Source organism: Triticum urartu, chromosome 7, assembly GCF_003073215.2.
Source record: "Triticum urartu cultivar G1812 chromosome 7, Tu2.1, whole genome shotgun sequence".
Classification (NCBI taxonomy): domain Eukaryota; kingdom Viridiplantae; phylum Streptophyta; class Magnoliopsida; order Poales; family Poaceae; genus Triticum; species Triticum urartu.
The window spans coordinates 381,634,195-381,643,619 of NC_053028.1; the positions used below are offsets into that span (position 1 = coordinate 381,634,195).

The 9,425-nt window shown below is 46.7% G+C and overlaps 2 long non-coding RNA genes across 2 annotated transcripts; both read left to right on the forward strand.

Annotated features, from left to right (window-relative positions):
* The first annotated feature begins 4,879 nt into the window (after positions 1-4,879).
* On the forward strand, positions 4,880-6,975 carry LOC125525622. Its single transcript, XR_007291373.1, has 2 exons — positions 4,880-5,844; positions 6,639-6,975. It is a non-coding gene; the product is annotated as an uncharacterized LOC125525622 (long non-coding RNA).
* Positions 6,976-7,572: 597 nt separating this feature from the next.
* On the forward strand, positions 7,573-8,399 carry LOC125525623. Its single transcript, XR_007291374.1, has 3 exons — positions 7,573-7,700; positions 7,851-7,942; positions 8,147-8,399. It is a non-coding gene; the product is annotated as an uncharacterized LOC125525623 (long non-coding RNA).
* Positions 8,400-9,425: the final 1,026 nt, after the last annotated feature.

The following is a 9,425-nucleotide window of genomic DNA, read 5'->3' on the forward strand; positions in this document are numbered from 1 at the left end:
CCCCTCACTCCTTAGTTTCGAAAGGCTAATGGCGGTTGAGGTATGCGCGCGGCCGGGCTCTGCAGATGTAGAACGGTAGATCCACCCACATCATACCTCCCTACTTGTTGTTCGTGCGCCAAGGGGGACTCCTGAGCATCGCGACTCAGGAGGCTAACTTTTCACGTAGCCCCTCACTCCTTGGCCCCATCTTGGTTTCTGGTCGGGACTAACGCTGGTTGAGGTATGCGCGGGGCCGGGCTCTGCCGGCATAGAACATAAGCAAGTAGGAAGGAAAAGCACAAATTTCAAGGAATTCAAAAGCAAATATTACAGTCCACACTGTTATCTCAATGCCAAACGCAAGTTTAAATGCCTCTCCGAGGCATGATACATGTGCAGGAATTAAAGGCAGGACAGGAGCCACAACGGAGTCACTAGTCAGCGGCGGAGCAGTGCAGAGTAGGTTCACCTCATGGAGCAGCGGGGTCGGCAGCGCCTTGCTTCGGCTTGGTGCTGAAGGCCCGAAACTTCCCCAGCAGAGCCTCCGTGCGGCCCTTCATGGCCTCGGCAGCGGCAGCGGCACGCTCGCCGCCTACTGGCTCCAGCAAGCTGTTGAGGTCGACGCCGAGATCACGAAGGTAGATGTGGTTGAGGACCCGCGTCAGCGCTGCAGAAGACAGGACATGCACCTCGGCCTCGGCCGTGGGGCCAAGGCCAAGGGTGACATCTTCAAGAGAGCGAACCAGGAAGGGAAGCAGCTTGGCGGGGCCGTCCTCGGCGCCAGCCAGCGGGCTCTCCAGGCCGCTGTCGTAAAGCATCATCAGCGAGGAGCGAGCCTTCGCCTCCATCTGCGTGAAGGCCACGCGGTCCTCGGCAAGAACATGGGCCTTGTCGTCCAGCTCACCCTTCCTCGCCCCCAACTCCTGCTCCAGCACGCCTAGGCGGTCTCGGAGCTTCCTGAGCTTGGCCTCCTGGCCCTCGACGGCCGCCTCGCGAGCCTTCACACCTTCTTCCTGCTCTTGGCGAAGGCGGACCTCTTTCGCGAGCTGGTCCCGTAGGCCTTGCAGCTCGTCCTCCAGCGCCTTGCAGCGACCACGGACGTCGACCACCTCCCCCAGGGCTGCGTCACGTGCAGCCTTCACCTCAAGGACGGCCTGCCTCTCCTCATCGAAAGCCGTCGAGGCCTGGACCAGCGCCGCCCGAATCGAAGCGTCGGAGCGCATCCATCCTGAAGCCAGCTCTAAGCGCCCGGCCACCAAGCGAGGGTCGGCGCCAAGTAGATCCTGCCGCAGCCGGTCCAGCTCAGCGAGAGCACGATCCAGAATGGCAGGAGGAGTCGGAGAGACAGCAGTCAGTGGAGTAGGAGGAGAAGGCGGCAGCGCGACCACAGCATCCTGAGGTGAAGCTTGCTGCGCCCTAACGGCTGAAGTGGCGGCAGCAGGCAAAGGCACCTCAGGAGTCACTTGGGCCATGGGAGCTGAGCCTTCCCTAGCTGGCTTAGCCAGGCCTCACGAGGATGACCGGGCAGGAGAAGCCCGTGCGTCGCGGTCACCTTCCTTCGCAGGCAGAGGTGCTGCCACGGATGGAACCTCAGGAGCTCCCTTCGGCTTCTTTGCGGCGGGCACCGGCCTATCCAAGAGATGCGGACATCAAGCCTCAGAAGCAGAACTAGAATTAAGACAAGAATCAAGCGCTTACGGGTCATCGCCAGTGAGCTCAAGCGGCCTCCGGCCAAATTTGAAGCCCGAAAGCCGGCTGGAAGCGTCAACCAAGGGAAGCTTGGAAGCGGAAGGTGCGTCTGCGGTCCGCCTCAGGGCCGGGGCAGACCCGCGGGAAATCAGCCCGGTCCTGTCCTTCTGCGGGATCGAGGGCAAGCTTCCGCCGTCCTGCTCATCATCATCCTCGTCGTCATCGCTCGGAGAGAGGCGGAGAACGCGGGACCTGCGCCGGGGGAGGGGAGCCCTCGACTCTCCGTCAGTCGCCTCGAAGTCAAGCCCTTTTTCCCGCTCCCCTCCTTCCTCCTCTTCGCTGGAGTCGTCAGAGGACACGTCCACTGATTCCCCGGGAGTTTCTATGGGCATGGGCCGTCCCCGTTGAAGACGGGCATAGACTCCACTACCTGCTCCCTGTCGTCGCGGAGGAACAAGGGCGTAGGGGCGCCCTCCAACCTCGCGACATCGCCCCCGACCAGAGATTGGAGGACCGCAGCCAGATACTTTTCTACCTAAAATGATTTTTTGAAAAAATAAAGAGCAAACTATGAGGCAGCCGCAGTTCAAATTTGTCCCGCTTCTTGCTGAATCAGCAAAAATTTGTCTTTTTCACCAGAGGTGGATAAAAACTTTTGGCACCCAACCATTTTGTCAATTGTGCTTTAAACATGGCCTAGTATTTTATAAAATTGATTTGGTCCAATTTTCTAACAAATATATGGTAGGTCCTTCACAAAAAAACTCATTTTGGGCACTCGAAAAATGGAAAATTTTCGTCCGAAGAAAATGAAAACTCCCTTAGGCAACATTGTTTGCCATTCCAATATGCACCCTTGTGCACAATATGAGATCATTTGAACATACTATGCCATGAATGTGGCCATAAGATTGATCATTTGGCTTGAAAGCCATGAATCTTGAGAGATGATAGCCCATTTCTGAGAACACTTTTTTAAAATAATTGCCGTATTACAAGTTTGTTATTTTTCCTGGGAAGTGGGCCACATATAATGACACAATGCAAAGGTTTCCCAATTTTTTGATTTTTTATGCCCGTTTCAATATGCGGTCAAAACGGCGGGAATGACCGTTCCTAGCTAGTGGTTGAATCTTGGAATTTTTTTGGTGTTTCTCTGATTAAATAGATACTTATGTACCTAGAAATGATTTTTGGAAAAAATAAATAGCAAACCATGAGGCAGCTGCAGTTCAAATTTGACCCGCTTCCAACTGAATCGGCGGAAATTTGACTTTTTCACGAGAGGTGGATCAAAACTTTTTACACCCAACCATTTGGTCAATTGTGCATTAAATATGTCCTAGTATTTTAGAAAATTGATTTGGTCCAATTTTGCAACAATTATTTGGGAGGTCCTTCACAAAAAAAACCTCATTTTGGGCACTCGAAAAATGGAAAATGGTTTTTTCGTCCAAAGAAAATGAAAACTTCCTTAGGCAACATTGTTTCCATTCCAATATGCACCCTTGTGCACAATATGAGATCATTTGAACGAACTATGCCATGAATGTGGCCATCAGATTGATCATTTGGCTAGAAAGCCATGAATCTTCATGCATGATAGCTCATTTCTGAGAACACTTTTTTAAAATAATTTCCATATTACAATTTTATTATTTTTCTTGGTAACTTGGTCACATATAATGACATAATGCGAAGGTTTTCCATTTTTTTGAATTTTTTTGAATTTGTTATGCCCGTTTCAAAATGCGGTCAAAACGGCGGGCTTGACCGTTCCTAGCTAGTGATTAAATCTTGGAAAACTTGTGATGTTTCTCTTATTAAATAGATACTTTTGTACCTAAAATTTATTTTTGGGAAAAATAAATAGCAAACTATGAGGCACCTGCAGTTCAAATTTGTCCCGCTTCCAACTGATTTGCCAGAAATTTGTCTTTTTCACGAGAGGTGGATAAAAGCTTCTGACACCCAACCATTTGGTCAATTATGCATTAAATATCGCCTAGTATTTTAGAAAATTGATTTGGTCCAATTTTGCAACACTTATTTGGTAGGTCCTTCACAAAACAAAACTCATTTTGGGCACTCAAAAAATGGAAAATAATTTTTTCGTCCAAACAAAATGAAAAATTCCTTAGGCAACATTGTTTGCAATTCCAATATGCACCCTTGTGCACAATATGAGATCATTTGAACAAACTATACCATGAATGTGGCCATAAGATTGATCATTTGGCTTGAAAGCCATTGATCTCCACATATGATAGCTCGTTTCTGAGAACACTTTTTTAAAATAATAATCGTATTACAAGTTTATTATTTTTCCTGGTAACTTGGCCACATATAATGACACCATGCGAAGGTTTTTCATTTTTTTGATTTTTTTGAATTTTTTATGCCCGTTTCAAAATGCGGTCAAAACGGCGGGCTTGACTGTTCCTAGCTAGTGGTTGAATCTTGGAAAAAATTTGGTGTTTCTATGATTAAATAGATACTTTTGTACCTAAAAATGATTTTTGGAAAAAAATATAGAGCAAACTATGAGGCAACTGCAGTTCAAATCTGACCCGCTTCCAGCTGAATCGGTGGAAATTTGTCTTTTTCATGAGAGGTGGACCAAAACTTTTGACACCCAACCATTTGGTCAATTGTGCGTTAAATATGGCCTATTATTTTATAAAAATGGTGCAGTCCAATTTTGCAACAAATATATGGTAGGTCCTTCACAAAAAAACTCATTTTGGCCATTCAAAAAATGAAAAATGGTTTTTTTTTGTCAAAAGGAAATGAAAATTTTCTGAGGCAACATTGTTTGCCATTCCAAAATTCACCCTTGTGCACAATATGTGATCATTTGAAAGAAAAGATTTGGTAGGTTCTTCAAAATAAAACCATGTCGGGAACTCGAAAAATAGAAAATGGCTTTTTTGTAGTGAAAATGAAAACTCCCCAGATCAACACCATTTGTCATCCCAAGATACACACATGTGCACAATATTCTTTCATTTTAACAAACTATTAGTGGTTAATATGTTGAATGTTTGCCCTAAGTAAGAGGGTAAATAACCATAAGGGAAACAAAAGGGAAAAACAAAATTACATAAGCTTAATTCTGATTAGTGGAATCCATTGTGGCATGGATCAATGACATGGCAAACATCCGTCCGTCCATCCATCCATCTGTCCATCCAACCCACCACAGCAAACCCCACTCTCTCTCTCTCTCGTGCACGTAACCCACCTAACCCCTCTTTCCCTCCTCTCTCTCTCTCGGGAACCCTAGCGCTCCACTCCTCCCTTGCCGCCGCCACCTCCGGCGGGAATCAAAGACCATGTCCGGCGAGATCTGGCGCGCGCAGTGAGATCCATCTCTCTCTCACACACGAGAAGGAAAATCCCCCGCCCCATTCCCACGACTGATCTACCTCTCCCTCGATCCCCTTCCTTCCCGAGGATGCACGCGCCACCGCCTCCCCGATCCCCTTCTCCCCTCGCCCCCCCACATCACGCCGCCATCCACCTCGTCGCCTCCCAGATTCATCCTCCTCCTCCTCCTATTCCCCTCGTCAGATCCATCCATCCATTCATTTTTCCATCAGATCCACCTGACGCCATCGCATCCCCTTCTCGCTCGCAGGGTTGCAGGCGATTCGATCTGGTCCGGGTCCATGGCGTCCAAGGCCGTGGAGGCGCTACCAGTGACGGACGAGCTGGCCCTACCGCTCCGTGCGGGGGGGGGGGGGGGGGGGGGGGGGGGCGGCAGCGGGGAAGCACGCAGCTGCGCAGCGTCCGCGTGAGGTTTCAGTGAGCGGCCGCATTGCTGCGGCAGGAGGACCAACGCGCGCTTCCGAAGACGAGGCTCCATCGCGCGAACCAAGACACGGACTTGACAGGATGGCTCTGCGGGACTCCAGCATCAGAAGCAGCGGTTGGGGCCACGCGGTGACCCCGGGACGCCGCTGCCCGATTCCGGCATGAAGGCAACCTCGCGCAAATCATGGCGGCCTTGACCAAGAAGGAGGGGTCCGTGCCGCGCGGCGGACGGTGGTGAGCGTCGGTGCTGGCGAGTTTGGGTCAGTACGTCACGGCGGCGGCGAGCCTGCTCGGCGGCCCATGATTGGACCTTGGAGCCGCGCGAAGAGAAGGGGATCCACTCCAAACCCAGGATAGGTAAATTTCGATTTAGTAGTGGAACCAGTAAATTCAGTATTGTGTTGCATAGCTGAATATATCTTCAGAGTTCAGACTATGAACACTTATCTTCAGAGTTGAGAGTTAAAGCTAAATGGCCACAGTGGTATAGATTGTTCTAGTCAAGCATTTCTTTTTTAAGTTTGATACTAGTGTTATTGTTGGAGATATATAGCGGAAAACAACATCCACAGTCGTATAGATTGTTCTAGTCCATGATATGATTATTATTGAATTAGGTGGTCCTAAAGAATGCTCCGCCTAAGCTTTGCTTAGTGGTTGGTTCCATATCTTGAAAATTGCAATGCAGGTGAAAAGATTAAATACCTCGTCAGGCTTGCAATGGTTTATGTTGAATTATTTTTTTGTAATCTATCTTGCTATACTGGTTCCAAGTGCTTGAGTAGCACCTCTGAGATAACTCACTTGTGGTTAATTAGTGGCTGTCAATGTGTTTGTGCATTCTTTTTTCCTGGGCATCATGCATGGCCGTCTAGTAGTCGACATACTTCTGGTTCCATTTAGTGTATGCAGGTAGCAGCAGCTTAAGTGTAATGGAGTTGTTGTTACTCTATGCCTGCTTCGTTAGAGTTTGCATCATCTCCTTGTTTATGTAGAATAAATGCCTTCACTATTCTTGTTCTGAACCTCTGATCCTGATACTGATTGTATTTGTCTTGATCGAATTACAGGCAACATGGTGACTCTAGTGCCGACATCTCCCGGTCGCGGCGCGTGTGATCTGACTATGTTTGGTTGGTGTCTGGTTGCAGGACAAGGTGGCGAACTCACTGTTTGAGAAGAGGTCGAACCAGTTAGGCATCGGCTGCGCGCTACCGCCCAAGAAGGACCTCCACCTGTTCGCCAGCGCCACATACTCAAGCAGCGCATCCGTGCCCAGCCGCGGTTGTTTTTGCCCATTTATGTTGTTGCTTTAGTAGCATTCTTTCCTTTCTTTTATGTAGAAGCAGAGCACCACTCTTACTATGCACTTCTCTCCAGATGCTGCTACAATTACAAATTTAAAATGCATTCATGCATGAGCAGTGCATGTGTTGGCTGTCCATGAGATCATGAATAGTATGAGCCGTAGAGTCTTGTTCGAACTCATTGATGCAATAGAACTCATTTGGAGAGCTACCTACTCATTTGGATGCAATATCATGCTTGCTCTTTTGAAATCAATTATGATGCTCTAAATGTTAGTCATATTTCCATTGTGGATTAGCTTCTGCCCCTCAAATGCTATTCACAAGTTGCATCCCTTGACTCTGTATTCATGAGTAGTGTACAACCTGAGATGTCCGATTGTATACAAACTAGACCTTGAAATTGATATTTTCTAGTCTGTGTCTTTGATTGTAAATGTTTCTTCACTATAAAATCTTCTATCTGTGATAAGTGCAACTAGAAGAATTTGTCCCATCTAAAATTATGTAATCCCTATTAGCTGAAACTTGAGGATTACAAAGTTTCATTTCTAAGTCTAGTTTGTTGATAAGCCATCCTCCTCCTGTTTTGGGATTTATCGTGCATACACAACACTTCATGAAAATAAACTACATGCGATATACTCAAATAGCACTAGGGTCTGAGACTATTTTTATGGTGTTTTGGATATACTTTGTGATTTACTATTATTGATCTGCGCTCTAGTGTCATATTATGGTATAATATATTTTGTTTTGGCTCTTTCTCTGTTGCCTGGAAAGTGGTGAGGAGATGTTGATGATGCCTACTTGCTTGGCTGCTACGGTGATGCATGCACCGATGAAGCAAGCACAGATGCAAGGCTGGCCCCATGTATCTTGCTTGGCTGCGAACATCATCTACAGGTACAACAAATGTCCCACCTCTCTGTGTCGTTTTGCTCCTCTTCTCCTTGCATCCGAGAAAATTGGTGCTTAATATGCTACTATTGATTTAAAGTGTCTGTTCGTTAACACCAAGTCTAAACTGTTTCTTTGATTTTTCCTGTTACCTAGGATAGCAGTATGACCAGGACAAGCTACAAGCTCCCAGCGCGTCTGATCCAGGGTGAATGGCCATGGTCACGAGCTCCTCAGGATCAAAATAGGTATTCCTTTCTGCCTCTTTGGATTCACTCATATTTTGCCTCATGGATTGATGGATTTGTACTATGGTAGTCTGGTCCTCATTTAATTTCTACGAGGCTATACCAACTGTCTAAATTTTGAATGCATGCTAGCTAAGGCTTTATTAAGCCCTTGGTGTTTGATTGAGCGTTTGCTCCACTAATGTTATATCTCTCTCATTGTAGGATGGCAAGTTGTGGCAGCTAGAGCATGTCGCATAAGAGAGAGCAATGAAATCCATTGTACTGTTCCGTTAAAAAAAGTACATTGTGCTGTTATGATAGTAGCAGATTTGCCATCTTTCTTATTGTATAGTCCTGTGTAAGGAAATGTATTCCTGAGATGATTTTTGTGTTATGTAAACCTGGGAGATATTTTGTTTTTGTGTTATGTAAACCTGGGAGTTTTCCTAATTTGAATGAAATAATGTTGGATGTATGTGTGTGATTGGGCTAAAGTCTCCTTGGGCCAAACTGGAGAAATAATTGGGCTGAAACAGGCTGCATACCAACAAGCATCGAACAATTTCAAAAATGAAATGAAAAGTCTTACAAAAAAAGAAATGGACTGCAAAAAGCCCGAGGGCAAAAAAAATTGCATGAATCTCAAAAACTAACAAGGCTGAATTGTTGGGCCTGGCCCATGAAGCCGATCAAAAATTGACAGAAAAATATATAAAATGGCCGAATTGTTCGGCTCGGCCAATGTAAAACACCGAATTGGACCGGGCTGATTCTTGTGCCACATCAACTTGCCACGCTGGATGCCTACGTGACCTGGGGAGGTTGCTAGTGACCAAAAATTTGGTCGTGGAACAAATGACCTTTTACATATCACAAAGAAGGTCACTAATTTCAGTTTACGACCGCCAGCTTTTGAACTTCTGTTTTTGGTCACAAAAAGGTCGCAAATGAAAAACTATGACCTTTCAGCGGCCAATAGTGAGGGTCACAAGTTGACATATTTCTTGTAGTGCATGAATAAGGGTGTGTATCCGGTCATTCGATTAGGCGTAGTCCGCAGCCCCCAGAGCATGGAAGCAAGTTCCTCAACCCAGTGCTTATCTAACTCCCGTAGGGAGCACACCAGTTTGGATTTAATGGCGCTCATTATCAGGGCATTGACCCGTTTAACCTGACCGATAGTTTGAGGGTGGTAGATGGATGCATAGTTGAGTTTAATGCCCAAGTTAGCACACCAGTTTTTCACCTCATCTGCCGTAAAATTGGAGCCATTATCAGTGATGATGCTATGCGGGACACCATAGTGGTGTACCACGCTGGATATAAAGTCAATCACTAGCCCTGCTTCAGCTGTTTTGACTGGTTTGGCCTCGATCCACTTAGTGAATTTATCCACCATAACTAGTAAATATTTCTTTTTGTGGCTTCCCCCTTTAAGGGGTCTGACCATATCCAGCCCCTAGACCGCAAAGGGCCAAGTGATGGCGATTGTTCTTAAGGC